The following is an 18,403-nucleotide window of genomic DNA, read 5'->3' on the forward strand; positions in this document are numbered from 1 at the left end:
GATTGACTTATTTTGCTTAACATAATGCTCTCTAGTTCCATCCATGTCGTTGGAAATGCCAAAATGTCATTTCTTTTGATGACTACATAGTATTCCATTGTGTGTGTGTGTGTGTGTGTGTGTGTGTGTGTGTGTGTCTGTATGTGTGTATATATATAGATATATATATACACACACACACACCACATCTTCTTTATCCATTCATTTGTTGATGGACATCTAAGTTCTTTCCATAGTTTGGCTCCTGTGGACATTGCTGCTATAAACATTCAGGTGCATGTACCCCTCTGGATTACTACGTTTGTATCTTTGGGGTAAAAAAACCAATAGTGTGATTGCTGGGTCATAGGGTAGCTCTATTTTTGACTTTTTGAGGAACCTCTATACTGTCTTCCAGCATGACTGCACCAGCTTGCATTCCCACCAACAGTATAGGAGGGTTCCTCTTTCTCTGCATCCTTGCTAACACCTGTGGTTTCCTGACTGGTTAATTTTAGCCATTTTGACTCCTGTGAGGTGGTATCTCACTGGGTCCATTTCTGGGCTCTCTGTTCTGATCCATCGATCTATGTGTCTATTTTTGTGCCAGTACCATATTGTCCTGATGGGTATAGCTTTGTAATAGAGCTTTACATGTAATGCTGCCAGCTTTGGTTTTTCTTTTTCAACATTCCTCTAGCTATTTGAGATCTTTTCTTGTTCCATATAAATTTTAGGGTGATTTGTTCCATTTCTTTGAAAAAAGTTGATGGTGTTTTGTTAGGGATTGCATTAAATGTGTAGATTGCTCTAGATAGTGTAGACATTTCTACAATATTTGTTCTTCCAATCCATGAGCATGGAACGTTTTTCCATTTATTTGTGTCTTCCTCAATTTCTTGTACAATTATAAAGTGCTCAGAGTACTTTATAGTGCTCAGTACAGATTCTTTGCCCCTTTGGTTAGATTTATTTCTAAGTATCTTATAGTTTTGGGTGCAGTTGTAAATGGGATCAACTCCTTAATTTCTCTTTCTTCTGTCTTGCTGTTGGTGTATAGAAATGCAACTGATTTTGTGCATTGTTTGTATATCCTGACACTTCATTGAATTCCTGTATGAGTTTGAGCAGTTTCGGAGTGGAGTCTTTTGGGTTTTCCACATAAAGTATCCAATGCTCTGCAAAGAGTGAGAGTTTGACTTCTTCTTTGCTGATTTGGATTCATTTTATTTCTTTTTGTTTTCTGATTGCTGTGGCTAGGACTTCTAGTACTATGTTGAATAGTAGTGGTGATAGTGGACAGCCTTGCCGTGTTCCTGACCTGAAGGGAAAAGCTCTCAGTTTTTCCCCATTGAGAATGATATTTGCTGTGGGTTTTTCCTAGATGGCTTTAATGATATTGAGGTATGTACCCTCTATCCCTACACTGTGAAGAGTTTTGGTCAAGAAAGAATGCTGTACTTTGTCAAATGCTTTTTTAGCATCTGTTGATAGTATCAAATGGCTTTTGTTCTTTTTTTTTCTTTTCAGTGTTCCAGAATTCATTTTTTATGCACCACACCCAGTGCTCCATGCAATATGTGCTGTCCATAATAACCACCACCAAGCTCATCCAACTCCACACCCTGCTCCCCTCCAAAACCCTCAGTTTGTTTCTCAGAGTCCACACTCTCTCATGGTTTGTCTCCCCCTCTGATTCCCCCCAACTCACTTCTCTCCATCCCCCAATGTCCTCCATGCTATTCCTTATGCTCCATAAGTAAGTGAAACCATGTGATAACTACTCTCTCTGCTTGACTTATTTCACTTAGCATAATCTCCTCCAGTCCTGTCCATGTTGATAGAAAAGTTGGGTATTCATTCTTTCTGATGGAGGCATAATACCCCGTTGTATATATGGGCCATATCTTCTTTATCCATTCATCCATTGAAGGGTATCTTGGTTATTTCCACAGTTTGGTGACTGTGGCCATTGCTGCTATGAACATTGGGGTACAGATGGCCCTTCTTTTCACTACATCAGTATCTTTGGAGTAAATACCCAGTAGTGCAATTGCAAGGTCATAGGGTAGCTCTATTTTTAATTTCTTAAGGAATCTCTACACTGTTTTCCAAAGTGGATGTACCAACTTGCATTCCCACCCACAGTGTAAGAGGGTTGCCCTTTTTCCATATCCTTTCCAACACATATTGTTTCCTGTCTTGTTAATTTTGGCCATTCTAACTGGTGTAAGGTGGTATCTCAATGTGGTTTTGACTTGAATCTCCCTGACTCCTAATGATGATGAACATTTTCTCATGTGTCTATTAGCCATTTGTATGTCTTCTTTGGAGAAGTGTCTGTTCATGTCTTCTGCCCATTTTTTAATGTGATTATCTGTTTTGTGTGTGTTGAGTTCGAGGAGTTCTTTATAGATCTTGGATATCAGCCCTTTGTCTCTAGTGTCATTTGCAAATATCCTCTCCCCTTCTGAGGGTTGCCTCTTTGTTTTTTTTTGTTTTTTTTTGTTTTTGACTGTTTCCTTTGCTGTGCAGAAGGTTTTTATCTTGATAAAGTCCAAAAAGTTCATTTTTGCTTTTGTTTCCTTTGCTTTGGAGACATATCTTGAAAGACGTTGCTGTGGCCGATGTCGAGGAGGTTACTGCCTATGTTCTCCTCTAGGATTTTGATAGAATCCTGCCTCACATTTAGGTCTTTATCAAATTTGCGTTTATCTTTGTGTATGGTGTAAGAGGATGGTCGAGTTTCATTCTTCTACACATAGCTGTCCAATTTTCCCAGCACCATTTATTGAAGAGACTGTCTTTTTTCCACTGTATATTTTTCCTTGCTTTGTTGAAAATTATTTGACCTTAGAGTTTGAGGGTCCATATCTGGGCTCTCTACTCTGTTCCACTGTTCTATGTGTCTGTTTTCGTGCTAGTACCATGCTGTCTTGGTGATCATAGCTTTGTACTAAAAGCTTGAAATCAGGCAATGTGATGCCCAGAGTTTTGTTTTTCTTTTTCAACATTTCCTTAGCAATTCAGGGTCTCTTCTGGTTCCATACAAATTTTAGGATTGTTTGTTCCAGCTCTTTGAAAAATGCCGGTGGAATTTTGATCGGATGGTATTGGCAGTATAGATTGCTCTAGGCAGTATAGACATTTTAACCACTTTTATTCTTCCGATCCATGAGCATGGAATGTGTGTCTACTTCAATTTCTTTCATAAGTGTTCTATAGTTCCTCAAGTACAGATCCTTTACCTCTTTGGTTAAATTTATTCCCAGGTATCTTATGGTTCTTGGTGCTATAGTAAATGGAATTAATTCTCTAATTTCCATTTCTATATTTTCATTGTTAGTGTATAAGAAAACAACTGATTTCTGAACACTGATTTTGTATCCTGCTACATTACTGAATTGCTGTATAAGTTCTAGTAGTTTGGGGGTGGGGTCTTTGGGATTTCCATATAAAGTATCATGCCATCTGTGAAGAGAGAGAGTTTGACTTCTTCATTGCCAATTTGAATACATTTTATTTCTTTTTGTTGTCTGATTGCTGTTGCTAGGACTTCTAGTACTATGTTGAACAAGAGTGGTGAGAGTGGGCATCCTTGTCGTGTTCCTGATCTCAAAGGGAAAGCTGTCAGCTTTTCCGCATTGAGGATGATATTCCCTGTGGGTTTTTCATAGATAGATTTTATGAAGTTAAGGAATGTTCCCTCTGTCCCTATACTTGTAATCATTTTGATCAGGAACGGATGTTGTATCTTGTCAAATGCTTTTTCTGCATCAATTGAGAGGACCATGTGGTTTTTCTCTTTTCTTATTGATTTGTTCTATCACATTGATTGATTTGTAAATGTTGAGCCACCCCGCATCCCATGGATAAATCCCATCTGGTCATGGTAGATAATCTTTTTAATGTACTGTTGGATCCTATTAGCTAGGATCTTGTTGAGAATCTTGGCATCCATATTCATCAGGGATATTGGTCTGAAATTCTCCTTTTTGGTGGGGTTTTTACCTGGTTTAAGGATCAGGGTAATGCTGGCTTCATAAAAAGAGTCTGGAAGTTTTCCTTCTGCTTCAATTTTTTTGAAACAGCTTCAGGAGAATAGGTATTATTTCTTCTTTGAATATTTGGTAGAATTCCCCAGGGAATATCCTGGGCTCTTGTTTTTTGGGAGCTTTTTGATCACTGCTTCAATCTCGTTGCTGGATATTGGTCTATTCAGGTTGTCAATTTGTTCCTTGGTGTTAATCATAATCGCTCCCATTTCATTTCCTTTTCTCTCCCTTTTCATTCATAATTTTATTAATTTGGGTTCTCTCTTTCTTTTTGGATTAATTTGGCCAATGGTTTATCGATCTTATTGATTCTTTCAAAAAACCAGCTTCTAGTTTCATTGATGTGTTCTACTATATCTCTAGTTTCTATCTCCTTGATCTCTGCTCTAATCCTGATTATTTCCCTTCTTGTGTGTGGGGCTGGCTTAATTTGTTGTTGATTCTCCAGTTCTTTAAGGTGTAAAGACAGCTGGTATATTCTGGATTTTTAAATTTTTTTGAGGGAGGCTTGGATGGCTATGTATTTCCCCCTTAGGACCTGTATCCCATAGGTTTTGGACCGAAGTGTCTTCATTCTCATTGGTTACAATGAATTGTTTATGTTCTTCTTTGATTTCCTGGTCAATCCAAACATTCTTAAGCAAAGTGGCCTTTAGCTTCTAAGTGTTTGCTCCTTCCAAACTTTTTCTTGTGGTTGAGTTCCAGTTTCAAAGTATTGTGGTCTGAGAATACACAGGGAATAATCTCAATCTTTTGGTATCAGTTGAGCCCTGATTTGTGACCCAATATGCGATCTATTCTAGAGAAAGTTCCATGTGCATTCGAGAAGAATGAGTATTCTGTTGTTTTAGGGTGGAATGTTCTGTATATATCTATGAGGTCCATCTGGTCCAATGTGTCATTCAATGCTCTTGTTTATTGATTTTCTGCTTGGATGATCTATTACTGAGAGTGGCATGTTAAGATCCCCTACTATTAATGTATTCATATCAATACGACTCTTTATCTTGATTAACAGTTGTCTTATGTAGTTGGCTTCTCCCATACTGGGGGCATAAGTATTTACAATTGTTAGATCCTCTTGGTGGATAGACCCTTTAAGAATGATGTAGTGTCCTTCTTTATCTCTGACTACCATCTTTAATTTAAAATCTAATTAATCTGATATGAGAATCATCACCCCAGCTTTCTTTTGAGGTCCATTAGCATGAAAGATGCTTCTCCATCCCTTCACTTTCAGTCCAGATGTATCCTTAGGTTCCAATGGGTCTCTTATAGACAACATTTGGATGGGTCCTGTTGTTTTATCCAGTCTTCAACCCTGTGCTGTTTTATGGGAGTGTTTAGGCCGTTCACATTGAGAGTGATTATTGAAAGATACGTTTTTATTGACATCATGTTGCCTGTGAAGTCCTTGTTTCTATAGATTTTTCTGTAAATTTCTGTTCTATGACACTCTTGGGTTCTTTCTTCTTTTATAGAACCCACCGAAATATTTCTTGTAGTGCTGGCTTGGTGGTCACATACTCTTTTAAACCTTGCAGGTCTTGGAAGCTCTTTATCTCTCCATCCATTTTGAATGTCAGCCTTGCTGGATAAAGTATTCCTGGCTGCATTTCTTCTCATTTAGTGCCCTGAATATGTCTTGCCAGCCATTTCTGGCTTGCCAGGTTTCTGTGGACAGGTCTGACTTTATTCTGATGGACCTTCCTCTGTATGTAAGGAATCTCTTCCTCTAGCTGCTCTCAAGAGCTCCTGTCTAAAATTGTAATTTATCAGTTCACAATCAGGTATCTCGAGGTCTTTCTAGATTCTATGATCTTGGGGGGGGGGGGGGGGGGTTGTGATCTTTCTGCCTCTAGGACACGAGTGCTGGTTCCATTGCCCAGATTAGGAAAATTTTCTTGGAGAATTTGTTCAACTATATCTTCTAGTCTTCTTTCTTTCTCCTCCCCCTCAGGAATCCCAGTAATTCTGACATTGGAACTTTTCATGGCATCATTTATTTCCCTAATTCTGTTTTTATGACTACTAAGCTCTTTGTTCCAGGCCTCCTCGTGATCTTTTTTCTCTATCAGTTTGTCCTCTAGATCACTAATTCTGCCTTCTGCCTTGGTTTCCCTACCTGTTTTAGAATTTAGATTAGGTTGGATCTCATTGATAGCATTTTTAACTTCTTCTAGGGTAGCTTTCACTTCTGCCCTAATAGATTCCATGTTGTCATTAATGGTTTTCTCCAAGCTAGCCATTTCCTGGATAATTGTTACCCTGAATTCCCTTTCCAACATACTGTTCATGTCCATATCCAATAGTTCTGATGGAAAGGGCACAGTCTCTGAATTTTTCCTCTGTTGGGCATTCCTCTTCCTAGTCATTTTGGTGAGAGGTGAAAGGTGGTTGAGGGGATGTGTAGCTGAATATATCAACCGTGATCCAGGCAAGGTGCACTCTGGAATGCTTCTGAGCAATTGGAAGTCACCAACAAAAAGAAAGAAAAAAGAAAGAAAAAGAAAAAAGAAAAAAGAAAAAGAGAAAGAAAGAGCAAGACAGAAAAAAAAAAAAAAAGAAGAAGAAGAAGACGACCTAGACAGAATGGACCACAAAGGTAAGATTTATAAGATACACAAAAACAGATAAAAAGACCAACAAAAGTAAATGACAAGGAAAAAAAAAAAAAAAAAAGAACCCAGCCAAAATAACACCCAAGTATAAGACTTATATACTACCAGAACAAAAACAAATACACAGAAACACTGACAGAGGAAGAAGAGGGGAGGGTGGTTATAAATCCTCAGTGTGGGCAAGGAAGGTTATTTTGAATCTTCCTGGGTGTATCTTGATATCTTTGTTAAAGGACTCAACTTTCCAGAGATAAAGGGAGATTAAACTGGTTTATATATAGGGGTGATATTTACTAGGCAAAGAGGATTACCTTGAAGCTTATATCTATATATATTAAAAAAATAGAAAAGCAAAAGAAAAACACAGGTATATGTATGAAAAAAGTTCAAGTTAAAAGGTTATTATGGAGGGGCGCCTGAGTGGCTCAGTGGGTTAAAGCCTCTGCCTTCGGCTCAGGTCATGATCCCAGGGTCCTGGGATCGAGCCCCACATTGGGCACTCTGCTCAGCAGGGACCCTGCTCTCTCTCTCTCTCTCTCTCTCTCTCTCTCTGCCTCTCTCTCTCTCTCTGCCTGCCTCTCTGCCTACTTGGGATCTCTGTCCATCAAATAAACTTAAAAAAAATTTTTTTAAAGGTTATTATGGAATTTGTTGTATTGAACCTCTGGTTGTAATGATAAGTAAGTCAAAAAAATTAAAAAGAACAAGAATACTGAGAACGAATTAAAAATACAAGTTGTATCTATGAAATCTATAGGTTTTAGGGCAATACCAGGAGCTTAATATCTTGTTTCCCCTGATATTGGGATTTTACAGTTTTATGGGACCCTGTGGTCCTCTCACGCTTTCGGGGGCTTTCTGAGGGAGGGGCCTGCTGCATTGCTTTTCAGTCAGTCTTGCTTGGGTTGAGTCCTCCTTCCCCCATCAAGGGCTGGGCTCTGTGGAAACTGGTCTTTCAGGCTTTTGTTCTCTGGAGGTTTTTGTTCTTTCGTGTTTTTTTTTGTGGCTTTTCAAAGGTTTAGAGGAAAGCAAACTGCACCCAGACCTCCATCTGCTCCTCTCTGGGTGGTCCAGAACACACAGACTCCCCTTCTGCAAACTCCACTGAGCTGTGCAACCTCCTACAGGCATTGCACATCCCCAGCCACCGTCTCAGTGTCGCCCAAAAAGTGCCTGCTTGTCTCTGCACCCCTGTGCCACTAAAACCACGAGCAATATTGGTCCAGGCAGCCCGTTTCCAGTAGCTGCCTTTGCTGGAACTGCTGTCTGGGGTCCAGACTGTCTGAGAGATCCCAACCAGAGATAGTGTGCTGAGATTTTCAAGCCTGGGCTGGGAGTGTTCAGACTCTAGGCCGGTCCTAGAGACACCCTAGCTAGCGCCCACATAGTGCTCTCTGAGGAGGGTAGGGATCGCAGTTCAGGCCCTGACTGCACAGTGCATATGCATAGTGCAAAAGGCTGTGATTCTAGAGAGCAACAGCTGGCGTCCACATCAGACTCTCCCGTCAGCTGGTGGTAAGTGTGCCTAGCCCAGCCCTGGGCAGAAAGTTGGGGCCTCAGGGACCATAGCCTGGAGGCTTTGCAGCATTCTCTCTGGCACAGGTGGTCACTGATAGTGGCTGTCCTGGGTCTATGGGCTTATGCCCATGCCCATGACTGCCAAATCCTCCAGTTGCCTTTTAAGATCTTTTCCTCTTTTTGAGCGCTTTTAACCAGACTCCAAGTTAATGCTGGTCCCCAATCACAGGGCACTCTTGTATTGGGGTATTACTTTCCAATGGGTCACTTCTGGTGGCTCCCTCCCCCTTCTGTTTACCCTCCGATATCAGTCCAATCATACCCAGTATGCTTTACCTGTTCACTGGGGTCTTCTGCCCCCCTGTAAAGATCCAGAAGTGTATAATCCTACATCTCAGGCTGATTTCATGGGTGTTCAGAGTATTCTCATAGATGATTAGCTCACTTTAGGGGACTGGTTGAAACAGGGTCTCCTACTTCTCTGCCATCTTGCCCCCCTCCTGTCCTTTCTTTTATTAATGTATTGTATCACACTGATTGATTTGTGGATGTTGAACCAAACTTGCAGCCCAGGAATAAATCCCACTTAGTCGTGGTGAATAATCTTTTAAAGTATTGTTGGATCCTATTGGTTAGTATTTTGCTGAGAATTTTTGCATCCACATAATTCTCCTTTTTGGTAGGGTCTTTGGTTTTGGGATCAAGGTAATGTTGGCCTCATAAAATGAGTTTGGCAGTTTTCCTTCCAGTTCTATTTTTTGGAACAGTTTCGGGAGAATAGGTATTAATTCTTCTTTAAATGTTTGGTAGAATTCCCCTGGGAAGCTGTCTGGCCCTGGGCTCTTGTTTGTTGGGAGATTTTTGATGACTGCTTCAATCTCCTTGCTGGTTATGGGTCTGATCAGGTTTTCTATTTCTTCCTGGTTCAGTTTTGGTAGTTTATATGTCTCTGGGAATGCATCCATTTCTTCCAGATTGTCTGATTTGTTGGCATATAGTTGCTCATGATATGTTCTTGTAATGTTTGAATTTCTTTGGTGTTGGTTGTGATCCTTCCTCTTTCATTCATTATTTTATTAATTTGGGTCTGTTCTCTTTTCTTTTTGATAAGTCTGGCCAGGGGTTTATCAGTCTTATTAATTCTTTCAAAGAACCAGCTCCTAGTTTCTTTGATTTGTTCTACTGTTCTTTTGGTTTCTATTTCATTGATTTCTGCTCTGATCTTTATGATTTCTCTTCTCCTGCTGGGTTTAGGCTTTCTTTGCTGTTCTTCCTCTAGTTCCTTTAGGTGTGGGGTTAGGTTGTATACTTGAGATCTTTCTTGTTTCTTGAGAGAGATTTGTATTGCTATATACTTACATCTTAGGACCACCTTTGCTACATCCCAAAGGGTTTGAACAGTTGTGTTTTCATTTTCATTTGTTTCCATCAATTTTATTTTTTTTAAATATTTTATTTGTCAGAGAGAGACACAGCAAGAGAGGGAACACAAGCAGGGGGAATGGGAGAGGGAGAAGCAGGCTCTCTGCTGAGCATGCAGCCCAATGTGGAGCATGATCCCAGAACCCTGGGATCATGACCTGTGCCAAAAGCATATGCTTAATGATTGAGCCACCCAGGGGCCCCTGTTTCCATGATTTTTTTTTTTTTAGTTCTTTAATTTTCTGATTGACCCGTTCATTCTTTAGTAGGATACTCTTTAGCCTCCATATATTTGAGTTCTTTCCAACTTTCCTCTTTTGATTGAGTTCTGGTTTCAAAACATTATGGTCTGAAAATAAGCAGGGAATGATCCTAGTCTTTTGGTATTGATTGAGACCTGATTTGTGACCCAGGATATGGTCTATTCTGGAGAATGTTCCATGTGCATTAGAGAAGAATGTGTATTCTGTTGCTTTGGGATGGAATGTTCTGAATATATCTGTGAAGTCCATCTGGTCCAGTGAGTCATTTAAAGTCCTTATTTCCTTGTTGATCTTTTGCTTAGATGATCTGTCCATTTCAGCGAGGGGATCATTAAAGTTCCCTACTATTATTTTATTATTGCTGATATGTTTCTTTGATTTTGTTATTAATTGATTTATATAATTGGCTCCTCCCATGTTAGGGGCACAGATATTTAAAATTGATAGATCTTCTTGTTGGACCCTTTAAGTATGATATAATGCCCTTCCTATCTCTTATTATAGTCTTTGGCTTAAAATCTAATTTGTCTGATATAAAGGTTGCCACTCCAGCTTTCTTTAGTTGTCCATTAGCATGGTAAATGGTCCCCCCCACCCCACTTTAAATCTGGAGATGTCTTTGGGTTTAAAATGAGTCTCTTGTAGACAGCATATTGATGGTCTTGGTTTTTTTATCCAATCTTATACCCTGTATCTTTTGATTGGGATATTTAGCCCATTTATATTAAGGATAACTATTGAAAGATATGAATTTATTGCCATTGCATTGATTGTAAGGTGACTGATACTGCATATTGTCTCTGTTGTCTATGTTACCTTTGGGCCCTCTCTTTCCTTAGAGGATCCATTTCAATATTTTTTATAGGACTGGTTTGGTGATTGCAAATTCTTTTACTTTCTGTTTGTTCTAGAAGCTTTTTATTTCTTCTTCTATTTTCAGTGACAGCCTAGCTAGATGAAGTATTCTTGGCTGCATATTTTTCTCATTTATTATCCTCCTTTCAGCACTTTGAATATACCATGCAATTCCCTTCTGGCCTGCAAAGTTTCTGCTGCAAAATTGCCGCCTAGCCTTATGGGTTTTTCTTTCTATGGACCTGTCTTCTTTTCTCTTGATGCTCTTAGTATTTTTTTTTTTTAATCATTACTTTTTGCCATTTTAATTACTGTGTGTCTTGGTGTGGTACTCCTGAGCTGATTTTGTATGGGGCTGGGGAATCTATTTGCCTCCTAGATCTGGATTACTGTTTCCTTACTCAGATTAGCAAAGTTTTTAGCTACTATTTCTTTAAATTAATCTTCTATCCCCTTTTCTCTTCTTCTGGCATCACTATAATGGGAATGTTATTATATTTAATGGAGTCACTGAGTTCCCTGTCTATTCTTGTTTTGCATAATTCTTTTTTCCCCCATTTGCTTAACTTGATTAATTTCCATTACTCTGTCTTCCAGGTCATGAATTCATTTCTCTACTTCATCTAGTCTGCTATTTATTCCATCAAGTGTATTTTTAATTTCATATTGTGTTTTTCATCTCTGATTGGTTCTTTTTTTTATCTCTTTGTCAAGGGTCTCACTGATGTCCTCCAGTATTTTTCTCAAGGCCAATGAGTATTTTTATGATCATTATTTTAAATTCTTTATCAGGTAATATTACCTATATCTGTTTCACTTAGGTCTCTTTCTATGGTTTTGTCCTGTTCTCTCATTGGGACAAGTTTTTTTGTCTCTTCATTTTGTCTCTGTGTCTGTTTCTGTGTGTTATGAAAGTTAGCTAAGTCTCCTGCTCATAAAGTTTAATGCTCTTATGAAGAAGTCCTATAGTGTCCTACAGTGCAGTGTCTCCTGTTTCCAGGGACTGGTGTTTCAGGAAGTGTTTCCTATGTTAGTGTCATGTGTGATGTGCTGTTGAGTCCTGGCTGCTTTTTCCTTTAGTCCAGTCATCTGCAGAGGTTCTCTTTGCCTGTTGTAGGCAGTGTTTGGTCTCTGGCCAGGTGGGGTGTATTTTAATAAGGTGTGTACTTGAAAAATGAGATCAAAGTGCAGGTTGGGGAGGTAGGGCTTGGTGTAAGCAAGCTAGTGAACTTTGATGCTGTGCTAGTACCCACAGGTGACTATTTATGCTGGGGGCAAGGGAGGGAAATGATGCATCCAGCTCCTTTGTTCCTGGAGGGGTCTCCTTGTGATCCCTGCCTCTTGGGACCATGTTCCGAGATGAATAAATCACTGTCCCTCCCTTCTGCCCTCAGCATATTTCAATCTGCTGCTTCCATGTTGAATTTTCACTACTGTTTATTGTGTTGTCCCTTTAAGTGCAGGGACTCCACTTCCTAAATGCTTTTGGGGCTCTCCCAGAGCTGAGCCTCATTTTTTAAATTCCAGGCTTTAAATCCCACAGTTGTAAGAACTTGCAAGATTTGGCCTCTCTCATTTTCAAAGCCAAATGAAATCAGAATTTGTCTTCCCAGTGTGATAGTCTATTTATTAGCCTTCTCTGCTCCACCAGCATCCTTGAGATGGATGGCCATGGTCTGTTTCACTTCCAAATTGCATCTTTGCCCTCCCTACCTTCTTTGATGTGGTCTCTTCTCTACCTTTAGTTGTGGAATTTGTTCGACCAGTCTTCTTGTCATTTTCAGGATTATTTATGCTGATGTGAGTGTTACCTAGTTGCATCCATGGGATGAGGTGAGCTTAGGGCCCTCCTACTCCACCATCTGCCCTTAGGGTCCCAGACTTTCTTTTAATTTTATTTTTTACTCCCATTCTGTGTAGGAACCACAGAACACATATATTGAGTGGCTTAATGGTTTTTTTCAACTCACTGAGGCTGTTTACTTGGTTCCAGCATTCGTTTCCTTTGGGAATTTCTAATATATTTTCACATTCAGTAATGTTTTCTTCTGCAATGCTTAATCTGTGAATCCCATCCAGTGTGTTTTCCATCTCAGACATTGTAGTCTGTAGTTCATTTCTAGAAGCTTCGATTTAAAAAAAAAAAAATGCTTTATTCTGTCCAGTTAACCTTCTAAATCTCTTCTTGGACATATAGTATGTATTTAAAACAACTAACTTCTTATTCTTTTCTGTCACCTGTGTTATTTCTGGACCATTTTCTGATGGATTGAATTTGCTCAGTTGGCTCATATTTTTCTACTTCTTTTCATGCTTGGTAATTTTTATCAAATGTCAAACATTTGAATTTTACCTTGCTGGTTCTTGTATTACTATAAATATTCTGGGACTCTGTTCTGAGTTGTAGTTTATTTGGAAATTGCTTAACCCTTTCCTTTTAGATTTCTTGGGTGGGACTACAGCAGTTTCTTTCACTAATTTTGCCCCATTACTGCAGCAAAACTCTTATGAGTACCTAATGCCCTATGAATTATGAGGTTTGTTGGTTGGTTAGAATATGAACTATTTCTAGTTTAGTGTGATTTGATTGTTTCTCTCATCCTCTCTGTGGTTCTTTGCCTGACCACCAGTAGTTTTCTTCTACAGATGCACTGATTCATGTTCAGAATACACGAAGAGGAATTTCTGAGACCTCTCTCGCCCTCTTCTCAGCCCACTCTATCTTGTGCTCTCCAAATGCCCCAGTTCTATTTGGTAACTCAGAGAGAACATCAAGCTTTGCCTGGTTTTCTCTCCTTGTTTGTGGCCTGGACAATTTCTTCAGGTAATAAGTTGGGACCGTAATAATGCTCACCTCTGAGGGATCCCTGTCCTCCACTGCCTGATGTCCTACGTCTTGAGAACTATTGTTTTGTATAATTTTTGTTTCAGGTAAGCAGGTAAATCTTACTGCTTTGACAGTAGAAAGTTCTCTTTTTGAAATCTCTTAGAGCACTTGGGCTTGAAATCTCCTACCCTGGGTGGGTAGTTGGGCCAGTTTTGTTTTGTTTAGGGATTGGGGTAATAAAATCTCACAAGCTTTTTACCTTTTCCCTCTGGCTCTTATCATTGTGTATACTCTCCTTTACTCTGGAGCAACACAGGAGCCAGGACTGGATTTGAGTTTGGGTAAGAAGTCAAAGGTTTTTGTTTTGTTTTGTTTTGTTTTTTGTCTGCTTCAGGTGCTAAGCTTTTGTGTACACACAGCTTAAGTTAAAGAATCTCCCATGAAGTTCAAAGATCCACCAGGTAATATATGCCTAGCTTATGTTTCTGTGAGGAGCTACAGAGAATCTGTGGACAAGACTTCAGGACATCTGTGGGGAATGTTTATAATACAATGTAGGGTTAAGTGGGTGTGAACATTGGAGTCAAACTAATTTAGAATCCTTATACTGCTGAGTAATATTACTTTAAGTCTCAACTATTTTTCGTTTGAAAAATAGGGATTTTTAAAATGCATTATCTCTAACAAGAGACACAATGCCTCATAGGTTTGTTCTGGGAGTGAGAGAATCCATGTAAATTGCTTAGCCCAGGGCTAGTGTACAGTAAGTAATCCATAAAGAATCATTTCCCTGGAGAAAGTACCATCATAACTGCATCTCAGTAGCCTCTAAAAGCTCCAGAGGAGCCTAAATAAATAAGTGCTCAGGGTACATAACATTGACTCATGCAACTTTAACTTTATATAAACTATACCATGGCACAGTAAAATTTTAGTTATAGAAATAGTTTGTAATGTTTATAGAAACACAAAGTAGAACTTCCAGTTTCAGCCTGAATGTATAGAGCTTCGAAGTCATCATTCCTGTCCTTATCTTAAGGAAAAAGCACAGAATATAAAAATCAACATATTTTCTTAGATCCATCAGAGGATGTGAGAGCCCAGGGAAAACTACCACTCCAAACACTGAAGAGAACTGCAGATACAGGTAATGACAGCCAACTTCGAGGAGAAGCTGCTAGAGCCAGTCACTGGTAGGAACACTTAAAAGGTAATTAAGAAATTCCTGGAGTCTGAGTGTGGACCAGCTTGCAAGCTAAAAACTCCTGGAGCCCAGTCTTAAGGGACTCCACGTTTGTGGGTTTTGCCCACCAACTTCTTAAGGTAAGGAGAGGAACAAGATTAAGACTGTGTCATACTTCTTAGAACCATGGACAGAAGAAAGGAGTGGAGTGAAATATTTAAAGTGTTGGGGCAGTGGGGGTGGAACTCTGTAGGATTCTGTATCCCATAAAGTTCCAATGTCCCATATCCTTCCAAAGTGAAGTAAGGAATTCCTCAGATCAGTAAAAACAGACTTCTTTTTTTTTTTTTTTAAAGATTTTATTTATTTGACAGAGAGAGATCACAAGTAGGCAGAGAGGCAGGCAGAGAGAGAGGAGGAAGCAGGCTGCCCACGGAGCGGAGAGCCCGATGCGGGGCTCGATCCCAGGACCCTGAGATCATGACCTGAGCCGAAGGCAGCGGCTTAATCCACTGAGCCACCCAGGCGCCCGCCAGCAGGCCTGCCTTACAAGAAATGTTAAAAGGAGTTCTTCAGAGAGATGGAAAATTATATGGGTCAGAAACATCTAAGTCAAGAATGAAAGAGCAGGGGCACCTGGGTGGCTCAGTTGGTTGAGAGACTGCCTTCAGCTCAGGTCATGATCCCTGAGTCCTGGGATCGAGTCCCACATCAGGCTCCCAGCTCCATGGGGAGTCTGCTTCTCCCTCTGACCTCTCCTCTCATGCTCTCACTCTGTCTTTCTCTTGAATAAATAAATAAAATTAAAAAGAATGAAAGAGCATTAGAAAAGACATAAGTGAAGGTAAAATGAAATTTTTCCTTTTCATGTTTACTTGATCTAATAGGTAACTTTTCAAAGTAATAACAGTGGCAATGTACTGGGATTATGGAAAAGGAAATAAATGACAGCAGTGTTACAGTGATGGGAGGGCGCAACTGGGAATACTGTGTTACGATGTATCTGCACTCTGTGTGATGCATAAGGTGACCTGAAAGTAGCTCAAGTTAGTTTTAGAAGTATACTGAAAACTCTAGGACAACCACTTAAAGTCCTTTTTAAAAAGTATAATTGATACAATAAGCGAAAATAAAATGGAATAATGTAAAATGCTCAAAATCAGAAGGCAAAAAGAATATGATAAAAGAGCAACAAAGAAACTTATGAACATAGTAGATGTAATACAACTATATCAATAATCACTTTAAATGCAAATAGTGTAAGTAAACCAGTAAGACAGTTGGCTAGGATTAAACAAACACCAACATCCACTTAAAATATAAAATCACAGGTCAATTAAAAGAAATAGAAAACTGAACCATGTTAACACCAATCAAAAGAAAGCTAAAGCAGCTTTATTAATTTCAGACAAAGCTGACTTTATAACAAGTGAGATGATAAGAATAAAGAGAAACATGACATGCTAAAAGAGTCCATAATCCTTTATGAATGTGCCTAACAGCACAGCATCTAAATATAGGAGGCAAAAAATAACAGGAGGGAAAGGAGAAATTGCTAAATCTATGACTAAGTTAGAAGCTTCACCCTTTAATCAGTGACAGAAAATCAGTAAGAATATAGTTGAACTTAACAGCACTGCCAATAGTGGATCTAACTGACTCTTAAAAATTAAATTACCTAATGGGGCGCCTGGGTGGCTCAGTGGGTTAAGCCTCTGCCTTCAGCTCAGGTCATGATCCCTCAGCAGACTCCCTGCTCAGCAGGGAGCCTGCTCCCCCGCCCCTCTGCCTGCCTCTCTGCCTACTTGTGATCTCTCTCTCTGTCATGTAAATAAAAAATCTTAAAAAAAAAAAAAATGGCAGCATACAGAGATCAAGTAGAGGATGCTCTCAGACTAAAATGAAGTTCGATTACAAGTCAGTGACAAAGACAGCTGGTACATTCTAAAATATTTGAGGTTAAACACACTTCTAAATACCACAAGTCAATGAAGTTTCAAAAGAGAGTAAATAATTTTGAACTCAGTGAAAATGAAAACACAACTTATCAGACTTTGTGGGGCTTGGCAAAAGCACTGTTTTTAGAGAGAAATTTACGTACGGAATGTATTTATTAAAAAAGATCTAAGATCAATTATCTAAGTTTCTACTTTAGGAAACTACAATAAGAACAAATCAAAAGTAGAAGAAAAATAAAAATTTGCATACAAGTCAATGAAATTAAACAGGAAATCAACAGAGAAAGTAAAATCAAAAGCTGGCTCTTTGAAAAGTTCAGTTAAAATGATAAGCCTGTAGCTTATCATTTATAGGCTTATGATAAGCTTGTAAAATGATAAGCACCTGACTGGCTCACTGGAGTGTATAACTCTTGATCTTGGAGTTTCATGACTCCAAGCCACAGGGTGGGTGTAGAGATTACTTTAAAAAATCTTTTTAAAAGAAAATGATAAACCTGCAGCTAGGTTAACCAAGAAAATTAAAAAGACATAAAATACTAATATCAGAAACAAGAAAGGGGTCATCATTACTCATCCCATGTATATTAAAAATAATTTTAATAACCTATGCCCACAAATTTGATAATTTAGATGAAATGGACCAATTCTTTGAAAGATATGCCAGAACTCATAAGATGATAAAGAAGTATCTATTTAATAGGCTTTATCTATTAAAGAAATAGAATCAACAATAACCTTCCAAAAGGAGGCCCCAGGCTCGGATGGTTTCATTGGTGAATACTACCAAATATTTGAAGAAATGAGATGTATATAAAATCTTGAGAAAACTGAAGTAGAGTTACTTCCTAACTCATTCTCTGAACCCAGTCTTAACCTAAGAGTTACTTCCTAACCTCATTCTAAGAACCCAGTCTTAATCAAAACCAGCTAAAGATATTACAAGACAGGAAAACTACAGACTTATTTCTCTATTTAGCAGAGAGGCAAAAAATCTTCAATAAAATATTAGCAAACTGAATCCAGAAATGGATACAAAGAATTATAAACTATGGTTGAGATTTCTTCTAGTTTTTTGTAAGACTGGTTCAATGTTTAAAAATCAATTAATGTAATCTATCATATTAGTAGGCTAAAGGAGAAAGATCACAGATAAATCAGTAGGTGCAGAAAATGCCTCAAGGTTTACTATAAAGCTACAGTAATCAAGACCGTATGGTACCAGCAAAAGAACAGACGAACAGATTAGAGTCTAGAAATTGGTCTACACCAAGGTAGTCAACTGATCTTTGACAAAGGAGCAAAGACAATTCAGTGGAGAAAGATTAGTCTTCCCAAAAAATAGTGTGAGAACACTTGGACATTCACAAGCAGAAAAATCAATTTAGACACAGGTCTTTAGCAACAGTTAATTCAAAATGGATCATAGACCTAAATATAAAATCTGAAACTCTGGAAAATGAGAAAGCAGGGAATCTCGCTGACTTTTTTTATGGGTTTTTACACATAACAGCAAAAGCATAATCCATGAAAGCAAAACACTAGTTGGAATTTATTAAAATTAAAAGCTTATGCTCTGCAAAAGACCCCATTCAGGGAATGAAAAACTAAGCCCCAGATTGGAAGAAAATACAGGCTAACCACATATCTGGTAAAATAATTTGCATTCTAGATACAGAGAACTCTCAAAACTCAATAGTAAGAGAACCACCCAATTGAAAA

The sequence above is a fragment of the Meles meles genome, chromosome 6 (assembly GCF_922984935.1).
Source record: "Meles meles chromosome 6, mMelMel3.1 paternal haplotype, whole genome shotgun sequence".
Classification (NCBI taxonomy): domain Eukaryota; kingdom Metazoa; phylum Chordata; class Mammalia; order Carnivora; family Mustelidae; genus Meles; species Meles meles.